The sequence below is a fragment of the Pseudophryne corroboree genome, chromosome 3 (genome assembly GCF_028390025.1).
Source record: "Pseudophryne corroboree isolate aPseCor3 chromosome 3, aPseCor3.hap2, whole genome shotgun sequence".
In the NCBI taxonomy this organism is placed as follows: domain Eukaryota; kingdom Metazoa; phylum Chordata; class Amphibia; order Anura; family Myobatrachidae; genus Pseudophryne; species Pseudophryne corroboree.
In genome coordinates, this window is record NC_086446.1 from 137,061,814 (window position 1) to 137,080,057 (window position 18,244).

At 46.1% G+C, this 18,244-nt stretch overlaps 13 non-coding genes across 13 annotated transcripts; 8 read left to right on the forward strand and 5 right to left on the reverse strand.

Moving 5' to 3' along the window:
* Positions 1 to 4,863: 4,863 nt before the first annotated feature.
* Positions 4,864 to 5,027, forward strand: LOC134898807 (U1 spliceosomal RNA). The gene has a single exon (XR_010172498.1). It is a non-coding gene; the product is annotated as a U1 spliceosomal RNA (small nuclear RNA).
* A 152-nt stretch (positions 5,028 to 5,179) lies between these two features.
* LOC134899312 (U1 spliceosomal RNA) lies at positions 5,180 to 5,342 on the forward strand. Its single transcript, XR_010172991.1, has one exon. It is a non-coding gene; the product is annotated as a U1 spliceosomal RNA (small nuclear RNA).
* A 673-nt stretch (positions 5,343 to 6,015) lies between these two features.
* LOC134899160 (U1 spliceosomal RNA) lies at positions 6,016 to 6,179 on the forward strand. The gene has a single exon (XR_010172843.1). It is a non-coding gene; the product is annotated as a U1 spliceosomal RNA (small nuclear RNA).
* A 152-nt stretch (positions 6,180 to 6,331) lies between these two features.
* LOC134899615 (U1 spliceosomal RNA) lies at positions 6,332 to 6,494 on the forward strand. Its single transcript, XR_010173268.1, has one exon. It is a non-coding gene; the product is annotated as a U1 spliceosomal RNA (small nuclear RNA).
* Positions 6,495 to 7,164: 670 nt separating this feature from the next.
* Positions 7,165 to 7,328, forward strand: LOC134899040 (U1 spliceosomal RNA). The gene has a single exon (XR_010172726.1). It is a non-coding gene; the product is annotated as a U1 spliceosomal RNA (small nuclear RNA).
* Positions 7,329 to 7,480: 152 nt separating this feature from the next.
* On the forward strand, positions 7,481 to 7,643 carry LOC134899573 (U1 spliceosomal RNA). The gene has a single exon (XR_010173228.1). It is a non-coding gene; the product is annotated as a U1 spliceosomal RNA (small nuclear RNA).
* Positions 7,644 to 8,314: 671 nt separating this feature from the next.
* LOC134898961 (U1 spliceosomal RNA) lies at positions 8,315 to 8,478 on the forward strand. The gene has a single exon (XR_010172649.1). It is a non-coding gene; the product is annotated as a U1 spliceosomal RNA (small nuclear RNA).
* Positions 8,479 to 8,630: 152 nt separating this feature from the next.
* LOC134899533 (U1 spliceosomal RNA) lies at positions 8,631 to 8,793 on the forward strand. The gene has a single exon (XR_010173205.1). It is a non-coding gene; the product is annotated as a U1 spliceosomal RNA (small nuclear RNA).
* A 357-nt stretch (positions 8,794 to 9,150) lies between these two features.
* Positions 9,151 to 9,314, reverse strand: LOC134898963 (U1 spliceosomal RNA). Its single transcript, XR_010172651.1, has one exon. It is a non-coding gene; the product is annotated as a U1 spliceosomal RNA (small nuclear RNA).
* Positions 9,315 to 9,984: 670 nt separating this feature from the next.
* LOC134899591 (U1 spliceosomal RNA) lies at positions 9,985 to 10,147 on the reverse strand. The gene has a single exon (XR_010173245.1). It is a non-coding gene; the product is annotated as a U1 spliceosomal RNA (small nuclear RNA).
* Positions 10,148 to 10,299: 152 nt separating this feature from the next.
* LOC134898921 (U1 spliceosomal RNA) lies at positions 10,300 to 10,463 on the reverse strand. The gene has a single exon (XR_010172611.1). It is a non-coding gene; the product is annotated as a U1 spliceosomal RNA (small nuclear RNA).
* Positions 10,464 to 11,133: 670 nt separating this feature from the next.
* LOC134899384 (U1 spliceosomal RNA) lies at positions 11,134 to 11,295 on the reverse strand. The gene has a single exon (XR_010173060.1). It is a non-coding gene; the product is annotated as a U1 spliceosomal RNA (small nuclear RNA).
* A 152-nt stretch (positions 11,296 to 11,447) lies between these two features.
* LOC134899106 (U1 spliceosomal RNA) lies at positions 11,448 to 11,611 on the reverse strand. The gene has a single exon (XR_010172790.1). It is a non-coding gene; the product is annotated as a U1 spliceosomal RNA (small nuclear RNA).
* Between the last annotated feature and the right edge of the window lie 6,633 nt (positions 11,612 to 18,244).

Here is an 18,244-nt window from a genome sequence, read left to right on the forward strand (position 1 = left end):
TTTTAATTTATACATTGATGACTGTGCAGCACACTGGGCTGAGCTGAGTGCACACAGACTGAGTCACACTGTGTGACTGACTGTGCTGTGTATCGTTTTTTTTTTCAGGCAGAGAACGGATATAGCAGAGAGAAGTGAACGGATATATTATATTAAATAAAAGTTAACTAGCAACTGCACTGGTCACTGACTGTGGTAAACTAACTCTGTCTGCGACTCTGCACAATCTCTCTCTATCTAATCTATCTATCTCTATTCTAATGGAGAGGACGCCAGACACGTCCTCTCCCTATCAATCTCAATGCACGAGTGAAAATGGCGGCGACGCGCGGCTCCTTATATAGAATCCGAGTCTCGCGAGAATCCGACAGCGTCATGATGACGTTCGGGCGCGCTCGGGTTAACCGAGCAAGGCGGGAAGATCCGAGTCGCTCGGACCCGTGGAAAAAAAAGTGAAGTTCGTGCGGGTTCGGATTCAAAGAAACCGAACCCGCTCATCTCTACATGAGATATGAAGATATATCTAGTATACTTGACACTCAATGGTTTGTGGTATTGCCGGGGTGCCCTCCTTAAATGCATATACAGTCACACATGGCGTGTTTGTGCAAATGGCATATCAGCAGTCAGCACTAACTGGTGACATGCCATTTGTACAAGTAAGCCAGAGGTTCCCAAACTGTGTGCCGTGGCTCCCTGGGGTGCCTCGGGACACTTGCAGGGGTGCCCTGGGTTGGTGGTCCAGGACCAATTCAAATTATTCATGGTCAATATAATAGGCAAAACCAGTGCTGGTGGCTGCCAGTCATAAAATATGTGGCCAAACAGAATCAAATCTTGTCCCTCACCACACAACTGACCTTTAGGATGACATATAAACGTGATCAACTTAATGTAATATTTCTTTCTAAATTTCTCAATAAGAAATTTTTGGCCTAGTGGTGCCGTGAAAAAAATTCTGATATTCTAGGGCGCCGTGATTCAAAAAAGTTTGGAAACCACTGAAGTAAGCCATGTGTGACTAATATATAAACATACTTTATTAAATAACACCTCAAACTATCATACCCTGGATTCAAACCTATAACCTGTTGAATTCTAATCAAATACCCTACCCATTGAGCTACTTGATCCTGCATCTATTCTAACCTCCAAAAATAGATTCAGTTGCATTTTCCAGCGTGTTTTGTTTGCGCCTTTGCAAATATCTTACATCGACAAACTTATTTAGTACTATTTTGCAAATAGGGTTACATTGTCGCAACATTGTGTTCCCTAATTGCTTGATTTTTTTAAATGCAACAATTGATAAAGACACCTGATAATTGCTCTTTGGAGTCTTATTTTGTGTCTACTTCTTATCTACATTTAATTCCCTACCTCTAATCAAGGCATTTTTAAATGCTGGGGGCTGCCAGGACGTGAGGCCTACCTAGACTTTAGATCTGAATTTGAATGTACTTGTGAACTAACTTAATTTCCTACTTCTAAATTCATTCCTAAATTCACTACTTACATTAATCCTGTAGTTGGGCATTTTGAGCCTTCAATTGTGGGCATTGTTTTGTGTCCAGACCAGCAGCTGGTGGTGTGCATTTGCTGGAAAGGCATCGAAGACCTCCGATATGCTGCATCTCCTGATGTGTGTCTCCCTCAAGTGGCTGTCAGCAAATGCATGCAAGACACCCCATTCCAAGCTGATTGTGACATCACGGAACATGCATCATAGAACAGGCATGCTAGAATATGGGTCTTCAACCTGCGACCCTCCAGCTGCTGTGGAACTACATATACCAGCATGCCCTGCCTCAGTTTTAGCATACCTTAATAGCAAAACTGTGGCAGGGCATGCTGGGATGTGTAGTTTCACAGCAGCTGGAGAGCCACAGGATGAAGACCCATGTGCTAGAGCCAAGCCGCAGGTACATTGAATGCTAGCAAGCTGAATGTTTAAATCATTTTTGTTCCGCAGCATTCCAATGCGGAAGATTCCATGGAACCAGAGATTATTCCATTGAGAAGGACATGCTGCCTTGATGACTGCACTGTGCAAATTAAATCACGGAGCCAGTTGGCTTGTGGGTGGCTCTGGTGACTGGGTGGTTGGGTGGGCGGTGTGTCGGAGGTGGAGCACATGCAAATGAATGTGTATCATCCAGCTAGTGAGAGTGAAAACTCATGCAGGAGTGTGCCTGCTTGTCAGTGGGTTATGCACCTTGCCAGGCGTCAAATCTACATGGAGCAGCTGGAGGGGACAAGAGCAGGTTTGCAAAATATAGATAGAAGAGCATATATGCTGGCGCATTCTCCATGATTGTGTCAGCTTATGTTTTGGTGCACTGCACTTTCCTCCACTAAGTTTTAGCCATTTTTGTTAAGCTCAAGTGTAGTTGCTTCTCGGCTTTTTGGCTGTGATCTTGTATCGTGGTTGAAGGGTCTGCTGGAGGGAGGGATTGTTTTCTTCATTGGCGAAAGACCAAAGATATTCCAGGATGGAAGGCTTGGGAACACTATCCGTTTTTCAGTTGTGGAAGAGCACAGAGGTCGGATTGGACTACATTCTAATGTAAAGGATACCTTTCTATTTATTGCCCCTCCCCTTATATGTGTCTGTGTTACAATAAAGCTTCGGTCTTGTGATTCCCTCACCCTCTTACACTCCACACACATAGCCTTATTAACTGTTGTATTATTGTATTGTTTAAATGTATAGTGCAGTTCATGATTTATAGTGTAGGCTGGCCTGTGCTGTAGTTCTTGAACTGTACTATACCGACAGCATTTGTATTGTGTTTTATCTGTGCTGCAACACAGTACTTATGTGTGTAATGTTTATGTATGTTTTTTTTGCTTCTTTATGTCAATAAAGACTGCTTTTTCAATCCAATATCTGAAAACAATCAATGTTTATCTTTGATGGCAATAGAAGTGGTATGATATTTGCTGCTTTTGAAAGGCAATATCTGATATGTCCCCTATCTGGGAACCATATATTAAATGGCTTTTCAGAAAAGGGAGATGGTAGAAGAGCTTTCAGTACTTGTAGGACCGATGCACATTTCCTATTCTAGCCTCCAAAAACAGATTCAGTTGCATTTTCCAGCGTGTTTTGGATGCGCCTTTGCAAATGTCTTACATCGACAAACTTATTCAGTACTATTTTGCAAATAGGGTTACATTGTTGCAACATTGTGTTCCCTAATTGCTTGATTTTTTAAATGCAACAATTGATAAAGACACCTGATAACTGCTCTGTGGAGTCTTATTTTGTGTCTACTTTTTATCTACATTTAATTCTCTACCTCTAATCAAGGCATTTTTAAGTGCTGGGGGCTGCCAGGACGTGAGGCCTACCTGGACTTTAGATCTGAATTTGAATGTACTTGTGAACTAACTTAATTTCCTACTTCTAAATTAATTCCTAAATTCACTACTTACATGAATCCTGTAGTTGGGCATTTTGGGACTTCGATTGTGGGCATTGTTTTGTGTCCAGACCAGCAGCAGGTGGTGTGCATTTGCTGGAAAGGCATCGAAGACCTCCGATATGCTGCATCTCCTGATGTGTGTCTCCCTCAAGTGTCTGTCAGCAAATGCCTGCTAGACACCCCATTCCAAGCTGATTGTGACATCACGGTACATGCATCATAGAACAGGCATGCTAGAACATGGGTCTTCAACCTGCGACCCTCCAGCTGCTGTGGAACTACACATCCCAGCATGCCCTGCCTCAGTTTTAGCATACCTTAATAGCAAAACTGTGGCAGGGCATGCTGGGATGTGTAGTTTCACAGCAGCTGGAGGGCCACAGGATGAAGACCCATGTGCTAAAGCCAAGCCGCAGGTACATTGAATGCTAGCAAGCTGAATATTTAAATCCTTTTATTCCGCAGTATTCCAATGTGGAAGATTCCATGGAACCAGAGATACTTCCATTGAGAAGGACATGCTGCCTGGATGACTACACTGTGCAAATTAAATCACGGAGCCAGTTGGCTTGTGGGTGGCTCTGGTCACTGGGTGGTTGGGTGGGTGGTGTGTCGGAGGTGGAGCACATGCAAATGATTGTGTATCATCCAGCTAGTGAGAGAGAAAACTCATGCAGGAGTGTGCCTGCTTGTCAGTGGGTTATGCACCTTTCCAGACGTCAAATCTACATGGAGCAGCTGGAGAGGACAAGAGCAGGTTTGCAAAATATAGACAGAAGAGCTCTCCAGCCTAGTTTGATGTCTGTTTCCACTTCTCTTTTCTTGAGCCGCTCCCTTCTATGCCCTTGCGCACTATCCTGACTTCTCCCATCTGCTTACTTTGTGCCTTCCAACGCACAATGCGAACTACAGGTAGTGCTGCAGGGCCCACACCCTTTTACTTGCCATACAGAGCAGCTCTGGAGCTGTTACAGTGCCCAGCTTCTGCAAGAAATCAGCTTGAATGCTTCAGGGGCTGGGGCATAGCCAACATGAGCCCCGCACCGAAGGAGGGTGGAGGTGTTTAATGCGAACTATAGGTCATCCAAGCGCCGCAAAAGGCCGCCATGCCCTGCATGCCCCTTTTCTCTTTTAATATGCAGACGAGGGTTGAAGCCAACTTTGACCCACTGCTTGGATGACATCACCATATGCAAATCCATCTGCTGCAGGCCTTCCCCCAGGAATGCTTGCACTAGTTGTTGCATTTGGTTTGTTGTTTGGGGGTGCTTCAGTATTAGGCAGCCTTCTGCCCTCCCATGTTCATCTGAAAATATGTGTTCTCCCTGCAGTTGTTGTCCCCAGATGAGAGTTCCCTTGTGCTGCCTCAGTTGAATCTTCTTTACTTGACAGAGATGTGCCTGAGCATCGGCCCTCCCCAGCCCTATCCCAAATCATACTTATTTTGCATAGGAGATACCATGGTCATGAAGATTGTTCTCCCAGGGTGAGGTTCATTCATTGCATTCTGGGTATGCTGACCCCTGTGATTTCCCCAAATGTGGGAAACTTGACTGCATTATTTGTGGTAGTGGGGGACTGTGTTTGTGCTTTCCTCTGGTCAGCTCTGGTAAAAGTCAGATTTCTTTGTCTCAGATCTTCCTCTAGCCTTGTTCTTCTTTCGAGAGTTCCCTTGTGCTGCCTCAGTTGGATCTCCTTTACTTGACAGGGGGGTGCCCAAGCAGCGACCCTCCCCAGCTCTAGCCCAACTCCTACTTACCTGCCAGGTGAGATACTATGATCATGAAGGTGCTTCTCCCAGGGCAAGGCTCACCCATTGCACTCTGGGTGTGCTGCCCCTGTGATTTCCCCAAATGTGGGAAACTTGACTGCATAATTTGTGTTTCCACTGGTTGGCTTTCATATAATTCAGATCTCTTTGTCTCAGGTCTCTCTCCAGCCTAGTTTGCAGTCTGTTTCCACTTCTTTTTTTTTGAGCCCCTCCCTTCTATACCCTTGTGCACTATCCTGACTTCTCCTCCTGTCTGCTTACTTTGTGCCTTCCAATGCACAATGCAAACTACAGGTAGTGCTGCAGGGCCCACAACTTTTACTTGCATTACAGAGCAGCTCTGGAGCTGTTACAGTGCCAAGCTGCTGCAAGAAATCAGCTTGAATGCTTCAGGGGCTGGGGCATTGCCAACATGAGCCCCACACCGAAGGAGGGTGGGGGTGTTTAATGCGAACTAAGGGTCATCTAAGCGCCGCAAAAGGCCGCCATTCCCTGCATACCCCTTTTCTCTTTTCATATGCAGATGAGGGTTCCAGCCAACTTTGGCCCACTGCTTGGATGACATCACTGTATGCAAATCCGTCTTCTGCAGACCTTCCCCCAGGAATGCTTGTACTAGTTGTTGCATTTGGTTTGTTGTTTGGGGGTGCTTCAGTATTAGGCAGCCTTCTGCCCTCCCATGTTCATCTGAAAATATGTGTTCTCCCTGCAGTTGTTGTCCCCAGATGAGAGTTCCCTTGTGCTGCCTCAGTTGAATCTCCTTTACTTGACAGAGATGTGCCTGAGCAGCGGCCCTCCCCAGCCCTATCCCAAATCATACTTATTTTGCATAGGAGATATCATGGTAATGAAGACTGTTATCCCAGGGTGAGGTTCATTCATTGCATTCTGGGTATGCTGACCCCTGTGATTTCCCCAAATGTGGGAAACTCGACTTCATTATTTGTGGTAGTGGGGGACTGTGTTTGTGCTTTCCTCTGGTCAGCTCTGGTAAAAGTCAGATTTATTTGTCTCAGATCTTCCTCTAGCCTTGTTCTTCTTTCGAGAGTTCCCTTGTGCTGACTCAGTTGGATCTCCTTCACTTGACAGGGAAGTGCCCGAGCAGCGACCCTACCCAGCTCTAGCCCAACTCCTACTTACCTGCCAGGTGAGATACTATGATCATGAAGGTGCTTCTCCAAGGGCAAGGCTCACCCATCGCACTCTGGGTGTGCTGCCCCTGTGATTTCTCCAAATGTGGGAAACTTGACTGCATAATTTGTGTTTCCCCTGGTCGGCTCTCGTATAATTCAGATCTCTTTGTCTCAGGTCTCTCTCCAGCCTAGTTTGCTGTCTGTTTCCACTTCTCTTTTCTTGAGCCGCTCCCTTCTATGCCCTTGCGCACTATTATGACCTCTCCTGTCTGCTTACTTTGTGCCTTCCAACGTCAATGCAAACTACAGGTAGTGCTGCAGGGCCCACACCCTTTTACATGCTTTACAGAGCAGCTCTGGAGCTGTTACAGTGCCCAGCTGCTGCAAGAAATCAGCTTGAATGCTTCAGGGGCTGGGGCATAGCCAACATGAGCACCACACCGAAGGAGGGTGGAGGTGTTTAATGTGAATTAGGGGTCATCCAAGCGCCGCAAAAGGCCGCCATGCCCTGCACATCCCTTTTTTCTTTTCATATGCAGACGAGGGTTGAAGCCAACTTTGACCCACTGCTTGGATGACATCACCATATGCAAATCCATCTGCTGCAGGCCTTCCCCCAGGAATGCTTGCACTAGTTGTTGCATTTGGTTTGTTGTTTGGGGGTGCTTCAGTATTAGGCAGCCTTCTGCCCTCCCATGTTCATCTGAAAATATGTGTTCTCCCTGCAGTTGTTGTCCCCAGATGAGAGTTCCCTTGTGCTGCCTCAGTTGAATCTCCTTTACTTGACAGAGATGTGCCTGAGCAGCGGCCCTCCCCAGCTCTATCCCAAATCATACTTATTTTGCATAGGAGATACCATGGTCATGAAGATTGTTCTCCCAGATTGAGGTTCATTCATTGCATTCTGGGTATGCTGACCCCTGTGATTTCCCCAAATGTGGGAAACTTGACTGCATTATTTGTGGTAGTGGGGGACTGTGTTTGTGCTTTCCTCTGGTCAGCTCTGGTAAAAGTCAGATTTCTTTGTCTCAGATCTTCCTCTAGCCTTGTTCTTCTTTCGAGAGTTCCCTTGTGCTGCCTCAGTTGGATCTCCTTCACTTGACAGGGGGGTGCCCGAGCAGCGACCCTCCCCAGCTCTAGCCCAACTCCTACTTACCTGCCAGGTGAGATACTATGATCATGTAGGTGCTTCTCCCAGGGCAAGGCTCACCCATCGCACTCTGGGTGTGCTGCCCCTGTGATTTCCCAAAATGTGGGAAACTTGACTGCATAATTTGTGTTTCCCCTGGTCGGCTCTCGTATAATTCAGATGTCTTTGTCTCAGGTCTCTCTCCAGCCTAGTTTGCTGTCTGTTTCCACTTCTCTTTTCTTGAGCCGCTCCCTTCTATGCCCTTGCGCACTATCCTGACTTCTCCCGTCTGCTTACTTTGTGCCTTCCAACGCACAATGCGAACTACAGGTAGTGCTGCAGGGCCCACACCCTTTTACTTGCCTTACAGAGCAGCTCTGGAGCTGTTACAGTGCCCAGCTGCTGCAAGAAATCAGCTTGAATGCTTCAGGGGCTGGGGCATAGCCAACATGAGCCCCACACCGAAGGAGGGTGGAGGTGTTTAATGCGAACTAGGGGTCATCCAAGCGCCGCAAAAGGCCGCCATGCCCTGCACGCCCCTCTTCTCTATTCATATGCAGATGAGGGTTGAAGCCAACTTTGACCCACTGCTTGGATGACATCACCATATGCAAATCCATCTGCTGCAGGCCTTCCCCCAGGAATGCTTGCACTAGTTGTTGCATTTGGTTTGTTGTTTGGGGGTGCTTCAGTATTAGGCAGCCTTCTGCCCTCCCATGTTCATCTGAAAATATGTGTTCTCCCTGCAGTTGTTGTCCCCAGATGAGAGTTCCCTTGTGCTGCCTCAGTTGAATCTCCTTTACTTGACAGAGATGTGCCTGAGCAGCGGCCCTCCCCAGCTCTATCCCAAATTATACTTATTTTGCATAGGAGATACCATGGTCATGAAGATTGTTTTCCCAGGGTGAGGTTCATTCATTGCATTCTGGGTATGCTGACCCCTGTGATTTCCCCAAATGTGGGAAACTGGACTGCATTATTTGTGGTAGTGAGGGACTGTGTTTGTGCTTTCCTCTGGTCAGCTCTGGTAAAAGTCAGATTTCTTTGTCTCAGATCTTCCTCTAGCCTTGTTCTTCTTTCGAGAGTTCTCTTGTGCTGCCTCAGTTGGATCTCCTTCACTTGACAGGGGGGTGCCCGAGCAGCGACCCTCCCCAGCTCTAGCCCAACTCCTACTTACCTGCCAGGTGAGATACTATGATCATGAAGGTGCTTCTCCCAGGGCAAGGCTCACCCATTGCACTCTGGGTGTGCTACTCCTGCGGTTTCCCCAAATGTTGGACACTTGACTGCATAATTTGTGTTTCACCTGGTCGGCTCTCGTATAATTCAGATCTCTTTGTCTCAGGTCTCTCTCCAGCCTAATTTGCAGTCTGTTTCCACTTCTCTTTTCTTGAGTTGCTCCCTTCTATGCCCTTGCGCACTATCCTGACTTCTCCTGTCTGCTTACTTTGTGCCTTCCAACGCACAATGCAAACTACAGGTAGTGCTGCAGGGCCCACACCCTTTTACTTGCCTTACAGAGCAGCTTTGGAGCTGTTACAGTGCCCAGCTGCTGCAAGAAATCAGCTTGAATGCTTCAGGGGCTGGGGCATAGCCATCATGAGCCCCACACCGAGGGAGCAACTCGAAAGAAGAACAAGGCTAGAGGAAGATCTGAGACAAAGAAATCTGACTTTTACCAGAGCTGACCAGAGGAAAGCACAAACACAGTCCCTCACTACCACAAATAATGCAGTCCAGTTTCCCACATTTGGGGAAATCACAGGGGTCAGCATACCCAGAATGCAATGAATGAACCTCACCCTGGGAAAACAATCTTCATGACCATGGTATCTCCTATGCAAAATAAGTATGATTTGGGATAGAGCTGGGGAGGGCCGCTGCTCAGGCACATCTCTGTCAAGTAAAGGAGATTCAACTGAGGCAGCACAAGGGAACTCTCATCTGGGGACAACAACTGCAGGGAGAACACATATTTTCAGTTGAACATGGGAGGGCAGAAGGCTGCCTAATACTGAAGCACCCCAAACAACAAACCAAATGCAACAACTAGTGCAAGCATTCCTGGGGGAAGGCCTGCAGCAGATGGATTTGCATATGGTGATGTCATCCAAGCAGTGGGTCAAAGTTGGCTTCAACCCTCATCTGCATATGAATAGAGAAGAGGGGCGTGCAGGGCATGGCGGCCTTTTGCGGCGCTTGGATGACCCCTAGTTCGCATTAAACACCTCCACCCTCCTTCGGTGTAGGGCTCATGTTGGCTATGCCCCAGCCCCTGAAGCATTCAAGCTGATTTCTTGCAGCAGCTGGGCACTGTAACAGCTCCAGAGCTGCTCTGTAAGGCAAGTAAAAGGGTGTGGGCCCTGCAGCACTACCTGTAGTTCGCATTGTGCGTTGGAAGGCACAAAGTAAGCAGACGGGAGAAGTCAGGATAGTGCGCAAGGGCATAGAAGGGAGCGGCTCAAGAAAAGAGAAGTGGAAACAGACAGCAAACTAGGCTGGAGAGAGACCTGAGACAAAGACATCTGAATTATACGAGAGCCGACCAGGGGAAACACAAATTATGCAGTCAAGTTTCCCACATTTGGAGAAATCACAGGGGCAGCACACCCAGAGTGCGATGGGTGAGCCTTGCCCTGGGAGAAGCACCTACATGATCATAGTATCTCACCTGGCAGGTAAGTAGGAGTTGGGCTAGAGCTGGGGAGGGTCGCTGCTCGGGCACCCCCCTGTCAAGTGAAGGAGATCCAACTGAGGCAGCACAAGGGAACTCTCGAAAGAAGAACAAGGCTAGAGGAAGATCTGAGACAAAGAAATCTGACTTTTACCAGAGCTGACCAGAGGAAAGCACAAACACAGTCCCCCACTACCACAAATAATGCAGTCAAGTTTCCCACATTTGGGGAAATCACAGGGGTCAGCATACCCAGAATGCAATGAATGAACCTCAACCTGGGAGAACAATCTTCATGACCATGGTATCTCCTATGCAAAATAAGTATGATTTGGGATAGAGCTGGGGAGGGCCGCTGCTCAGGCACATCTCTGTCAAGTAAAGGAGATTCAACTGAGGCAGCACAAGGGAACTCTCATCTGGGGACAACAACTGCAGGGAGAACACATATTTTCAGATGAACATGGGAGGGCAGAAGGCTGCCTAATACTGAAGCACCCCCAAACAACAAACCAAATGCAACAACTAGTGCAAGCATTCCTGGGGGAAGGCCTGCAGCAGATGGATTTGCATATGGTGATGTCATCCAAGCAGTGGGTCAAAGTTGGCTTCAACCCTCGTCTGCATATGAAAAGAAAAAAGGGATGTGCAGGGCATGGCGGCCTTTTGCGGCGCTTGGATGACCCCTAATTCACATTAAACACCTCCACCCTCCTTCGGTGTGGGGCTCATGTTGGCTATGCCCCAGCCCCTGAAGCATTCAAGCTGATTTCTTGCAGCAGCTGGGCACTGTAACAGCTCCAGAGCTGCTCTGTAAAGCATGTAAAAGGGTGTGGGCCCTGCAGCACTACCTGTAGTTTGCATTGACGTTGGAAGGCACAAAGTAAGCAGACAGGAGAGGTCATAATAGTGCGCAAGGGCATAGAAGGGAGCGGCTCAAGAAAAGAGAAGTGGAAACAGACAGCAAACTAGGCTGGAGAGAGACCTGAGACAAAGAGATCTGAATTATACGAGAGCCGACCAGGGGAAACACAAATTATGCAGTCAAGTTTCCCACATTTGGGGAAATCGCAAGAGCAGCACACCCAGAGTGCAATGGGTGAGCCTTGCCCTGGGAGAACACCTTCATGATCATAGTATCTCACCTGGCAGGTAAGTAGGAGTTGGGCTAGAGCTGGGTAGGGTCGCTGCTCGGGCACTTCCCTGTCAAGTGAAGGAGATCCAACTGAGTCAGCACAAGGGAACTCTCGAAAGAAGAACAAGGCTAGAGGAAGATCTGAGACAAAGAAATCTGACTTTTACCAGAGCTGACCAGAGGAAAGCACAAACACAGTCCCCCACTACCACAAATAATGCAGTCAAGTTTCCCACATTTGGGGAAATCACAGGGGTCAGCATACCCAGAATGCAATGAATGAACCTCACCCTGGGATAACAGTCTTCATTACCATGATATCTCCTATGCAAAATAAGTATGATTTGGGATAGGGCTGGGGAGGGCCGCTGCTCAGGCACATCTCTGTCAAGTAAAGGAGATTCAACTGAGGCAGCACAAGGGAACTCTCATCTGGGGACAACAACTGCAGGGAGAACACATATTTTCAGATGAACATGGGAGGGCAGAAGGCTGCCTAATACTGAAGCACCCCCAAACAACAAACCAAATGCAACAACTAGTACAAGCATTCCTGGGGGAAGGTCTGCAGAAGATGGATTTGCATACAGTGATGTCATCCAAGCAGTGGGCCAAAGTTGGCTGGAACCCTCATCTGCATATGAAAAGAGAAAAGGGGTATGCAGGGAATGTATAACAAAGAATCTGTCTAGTTTTATCCACGTGTCGCGCAGTCTAAAACAAGGCTGCACAATAGCCCCCGCAACCAGGATAAGTGCCTCTCCAGAGCACCAGAAATGAATGAACAATAAACAAATTAGGCTGCGGGTACCAACAGGCGCCTAGTAACAGTGCATAAATGAATGCATAAAGTGCTTGCATGCAATAAAAAAACAAAACATACAACCCTTAAGGTCACCGTGAAAGTCCAGGTTCTTACTCCTCACTCCTCCTCCTCTCAATGTAGTAGCATGTAAAACAGAGGGGAGAGGGGAACCACATGTGCAATAAAGTTTTTTAATGACACATATCGGGGAACATGGACATAACACAATAAACAGGTAGGGTAAAAATGTGCAGAATGATTCTCCAAAATGTGACAGCCACAAAGAGATATGCAGAGCAATTACCAGAGGGTTTGAGAACCCAAAAAAGTTCTCAAACAAGTTCTTTTAAATCCCAAAACCGCCCGGGCTGGAGCTGGAAAGTCCTCTGGTTCTTAGAAGTGCAGACCACCGTAAATGCCAGTCACAGATGGAATACGCCGACGCGTTTCAACTCCTATTCCTGGAGTCTTTTTCGAGGCTGAATACTCACTGCACCACACATCCAGATTTAAATAGCAAATCACAGCCAGATTCCAAATTGATTCCACCTGGCGTCATGTTCGGAAACCGCCGGGTTACCATAGCAACCTGAACTCCCACTCCGTCACTTCCGCCTCCGGAGTCCTAGATCTTTTTCTCGTAGTCGCTAGGTCTAGCGATACGTCACTTCCGGTTACGTCGTCTTGGAGTCCGTTGTCATGACAACTTGCCGCACAACGCTCATCTCTCTTCAGTATACTTCTATTCCAATGTCCGTAATCAGAGATAAGCTGGCGTAGACTTCTTTACAGTCAATTAAAAGTGTTTAATTAATATATAAAATCCACCTTATATCTACTGGTTCCAATATTAAATAACTGATCAGACAAATAGTGGTTCTAGAATAAAAAGATAAATATGGTAAAGCAAAAAAAAAAATATACTAAAATGCATATATAAAATCAGATTAAAATAGCACCTACATGAACCACTTCAATTCAAAATCATTAGGCAGCACAAGGGAACTCTCATCTGGGGACAACAACTGCAGGGAGAACACATATTTTCAGATGAACATGGGAGGGCAGAAGGCTGCCTAATACTGAAGCACCCCCAAACAACAAACCAAATGCAACAACTAGTGCAAGCATTCCTGCGGGAAGGCCTGCAGCAGATGGATTTGCATATGGTGATGTCATCCAAGCAGTGGGTCAAAGTTGGCTTCAACCCTCGTCTGCATATGAAAAGAGAAAAGGGGCGTGCAGGGCATGGCGGCCTTTTGCGGCGCTTGGATGACCTATAGTTTGCATTAAACACCTCCACCCTCCTTCGGTGTGGGGCTCATGTTGGCTATGCCCCAGCCCCTGAAGCATTCAAGCTGATTTCTTGCAGAAGCTGGGCACTGTAACAGCTCCAGAGCTGCTCTGTATGGCAAGTAAAAGGGTGTGGGCCCTGCAGCACTACCTGTAATTCGCATTGTGCGTTGGAAGGCACAAAGTAAGCAGATGTGAGAAGTCAGGATAGTGCGCAAGGGCATAGAAGGGAGCGGCTCAAGAAAAGAGAAGTGGAAACAGACAGCAAACTAGGCTGGAGAGCTCTTCTGTCTATATTTTGCAAACCTGCTCTTGTCCTCTCCAGCTGCTCCATGTAGATTTGACGTCTGGAAAGGTGCATAACCCACTGACAAGCAGGCACACTCCTGCATGAGTTTTCTCTCTCACTAGCTGGATGATACACAATCATTTGCATGTGCTCCACCTCCGACACACCACCCACCCAACCACCCAGTGACCAGAGCCACCCACAAGCCAACTGGCTCCGTGATTTAATTTGCACAGTGTAGTCATCCAGGCAGCATGTCCTTCTCAATGGAAGGATCTCTGGTTCCATGGAATGTTCCACATTGGAATGCTGCGGAATAAAAAGGATTTAAATATTCAGCTTGCTAGCATTCAATGTACCTGCGGCTTGGCTTTAGCACATGGGTCTTCATCCTGTGGCCCTCCAGCTGCTGTGAAACTACACATCCCAGCATGCCCTGCCACAGTTTTGCTATTAAGGTATGCTAAAACTGAGGCAGGGCATGCTGGGATGTGTAGTTCCACAGCAGCTGGAGGGTCGCAGGTTGAAGACCCATGTTCTAGCATGCCTGTTCTATGATGCATGTACCGTGATGTCACAATCAGCTTGGAATGGGGTGTCTAGCAGGCATTTGCTGACAGCCACTTGAGGGAGACACACATCAGGAGATGCAGCATATCGGAGGTCTTCGATGCCTTTCCAGCAAATGCACACCACCTGCTGCTGGTCTGGAGACAAAACAATGCCCACAATCGAAGTCCCAAAATGCCCAACTACAGGATTCATGTAAGTAGTGAATTTAGGAATGAATTTAGAAGTAGGAAATTAAGTTAGTTCACAAGTACATTCAAATTCAGATCTAAAGTCTAGGTAGGCCTCACGTCCTGGCAGCCCCCAGCACTTAAAAATGCCTTGATTAGAGGTAGAGAATTCAATGTAGATAAAAAGTAGACACAAAATAAGACTCCACAGAGCAGTTATCAGGTGTCTTTATCAATTGTTGCATTTAAAAAATCAAGCAATTAGGGAACACAATGTTGCAACAATGTAACCCTATTTGCAAAATAGTACTGAATAAGTTTGTCGATGTAAGACATTTGCAAAGGCGCATCCAAAACACGCTGGAAAATGCAACTGAATCTGTTTTTGGAGGCTAGAATAGGAAATGTGCATCGGTCCTACAAGTACTGAAAGCTCTTCTACCATCTCCCTTTTCTGAAAAGCCATTTAATATATGGTTCCCAGATAGGGGACATATCAGATATTGCCTTTCAAAAGCAGCAAATATCATACCACTTCTATTGCCATCAAAGATAAACATTGATTGTTTTCAGATATTGGATTGAAAAAGCAGTCTTTATTGACATAAAGAAGCAAAAAAACATACATAAACATTACACACATAAGTACTGTGTTGCAGCACAGATAAAACACAATACAAATGCTGTCGGTATAGTACAGTTCAAGAACTACAGCACAGGCCAGCCTACACTATAAATCATGAACTGCACTATACATTTAAACTATACAATAATACAACAGTTAATAAGGCTATGTGTGTGGAGTGTAAGAGGGTGAGGGAATCACAAGACCGAAGCTTTATTGTAACACAGACACATATAAGGGGAGGGGCAATAAATAGAAAGGTATCCTTTACTATAGAATGTAGTCTAATCCGACCTCTGTGCTCTTCCACAACTGAAAAACGGATAGCCTTCCATCCTGGAATATCTTTGGTTTTTCGCCAATGAAGAAAACAATCCCTCCCTCCAGCAGACCCTTCAACCACGATACAAGATCACAGCCAAAAGGCCGAGAAGCAACTACACTTGAGCTTAACAAAAATGGCTAAAACTTAGTGGAGGAAAGTGCAGTGCACCAAAACATAAGCTGACACAATCATGGAGAATGTGCCAGCATATATGCTCTTCTATCTATATTTTGCAAACCTGCTCTTGTCCCCTCCAGCTGCTCTATGTAGATTTGACGTCTGGCAAGGTGCATAACCCACTGACAAGCAGGCACACTCCTGCATGAGTTTTCTCTCTCACTAGCTGGATGATACACAATCATTTGCATGTGCTCCACCTCCGACACACCACCCACCCAACCACCCAGTCACCAGAGCCACCCACAAACCAACTGGCTCCGTGATTTAATTTGCACAGTGTAGTCATCCAGGCAGCATGTCCTTCTCAATGGAAGGATCTCTGGTTCCATGGAATCTTCCACATTGGAATGCTGCGGAACAAAAAGGATTTAAATATTCAGCTTGCTAGCATTCAATGTACCTGCGGCTTGGCTCTAGCACATGGGTCTTCATCCTGTGGCCCTCCAGCTGCTGTGAAACTACACATCCCAGCATGCCCTGCCACAGTTTTGCTATTAAGGTATGCTAAAACTGAGGCAGGGCATGCTGGGATGTGTAGTTCCACAGCAGCTGGAGGGTCGCAGGTTGAAGACCCATGTTCTAGCATGCCTGTTCTATGATGCATGTACCGTGATGTCACAATCAGCTTGGAATGGGGTGTCTAGCAGGCATTTGCTGACAGCCACTTGAGGGAGACACACATCAGGAGATGCAGCATATCGGAGGTCTTCGATGCCTTTCCAGCAAATGCACACCACCTGCTGCTGGTCTGGACACAAAACAATGCCCACAATCGAAGTCCCAAAATGCCCAACTACAGGATTCATGTAAGTAGTGAATTTAGGAATGAATTTAGAAGTAGGAAATTAAGTTAGTTCACAAGTACATTCAAATTCAGATCTAAAGTCTAGGTAGGCCTCACGTCCTGGCAGCCCCCAGCATTTAAAAATGCCTTGATTAAATGTAGATAAGAAGTAGACACAAAATAAGACTCCACAGAGCAATTATCAGGTGTCTTTATCAATTGTTGCATTTAAAAAAATCAAGCAATTAGGGAACACAATGTTGCGACAATGTAACCCTATTTGCAAAATAGTACTAAATAAGTTTGTCGATGTAAGACATTTGCAAAGGCGCAAACAAAACACGCTGGAAAATGCAACTGAATCTGTTTTTGGAGGTTAGAATAGATGCATGATCAAGTAGCTCAATGGGTAGGGTATTTGATTAGAATTCAACAGGTTATAGGTTTGAATCCTGGGTATGATAGTTTGAGGTGTTATTTAATAAAGTATGTTTATATATTAGTCACACATGGCTTACTTGTACAAATGGCATGTCACCAGTTAGTGCTGACTGCTGATATGCCATTTGCACAAACACGCCATGTGTGACTGTATATGCATTTAAGGAGGGCACCCCGGCAATACCACAAACCATTGAGTGTCAAGTATACTAGATATATCTTCATATCTCATGTGCTTTCTCTGAGACCAATCTTGTTATGCCCCTTCCCCACAAGGCATGCGCCTTTTGTCCATATTGCAAAAATGGGGAGGGGGGGGGGGCATATAATTATCTGTCACAGGGCACCAAAAAGTCTAGTTATGGCTCTGGTATGCATTATGTAATCTGGCAGACCATATCTCCAACACTGGCTGGTTGGAATAGAAATCCGGTTATCTATGTGAGCAAATGACCATCAACGATTTACTCTCAAACACTAGAAAATGGACAAAAATGGTCCCCTAAACAAATTGGTTAAATTTTGGGTTTAACCAATTTGTGTAATGACCATTTTTGACCACTTTTCTAGTGTTTGGGAGCAAATGGTTAATTGACATTTGCTCCTATACATTACCAGATTTTCATTCCATCCATCCAGACTGGATAGATAGCCTGACAGATAATTGTGTAGTGTACGCCCAGGATAACTGTCAGTTGTGCTTTCTTTTATGACGGCACATAAATGGGTGGGCAGATCCAGAGCAAGCACTGCTCACTCATGCATAGTTGTCAACTGATGTGAAGTTCCAGGGGGCAATCTCAGTTATAAAGAAAAGTATCTGGAAATTGTCCCTAGTTTAAAAAAAAAATAAAAAAAAATTGATCAACTCCATTTATTTAGTATGATATCCCAGGTGATAGGATGCCGGCAGTCAGAACAACATACTTTATTAAATAACACATCTCAAACTACCATACCCAGGATTCAAACCTATAACCTGTTGAATTCTAATCAAACACCCTACCTATTGAGCTATTTGATCCTGCATAAAAATTGTGAACATTATATGAAGCTATTGGTACTTTGAAAAAAAAAGTATCAGCATTACAACGCAGGAGATCCATGCAGTTTGCAGCCACACACTACATGTATCTGCTCAGCCACAATGCTGATTATTTCTTCACAAAGTACAAGGTGAGCTCCAAACAGAATTCTCTAGCTTAGAATTATGCCAAACCTAGAAGTCGGGCCCCCCACCCTGGGATCCCCCAGAGGGAGGCCTGCACCGTCATGCGGCAGGCTTGTCCGTTTTGGAAGCAGGCTGATGGGCAGCCCAGGCTTGCTTCAGTCTGGGCTTGGCAGGTCTGGAAGCATGAGCTTGCTTTGGGTATGCCTGACCTTGGGTACGCTTTACCTTGAGGATGAAAGGGCCAAGGGAAAGTACTTTTAGCCTTCTGCGTGGTAGGAGTCATACTAGGTAGGCAAGCTGTTTTAGCAGTAGCCAGATCAG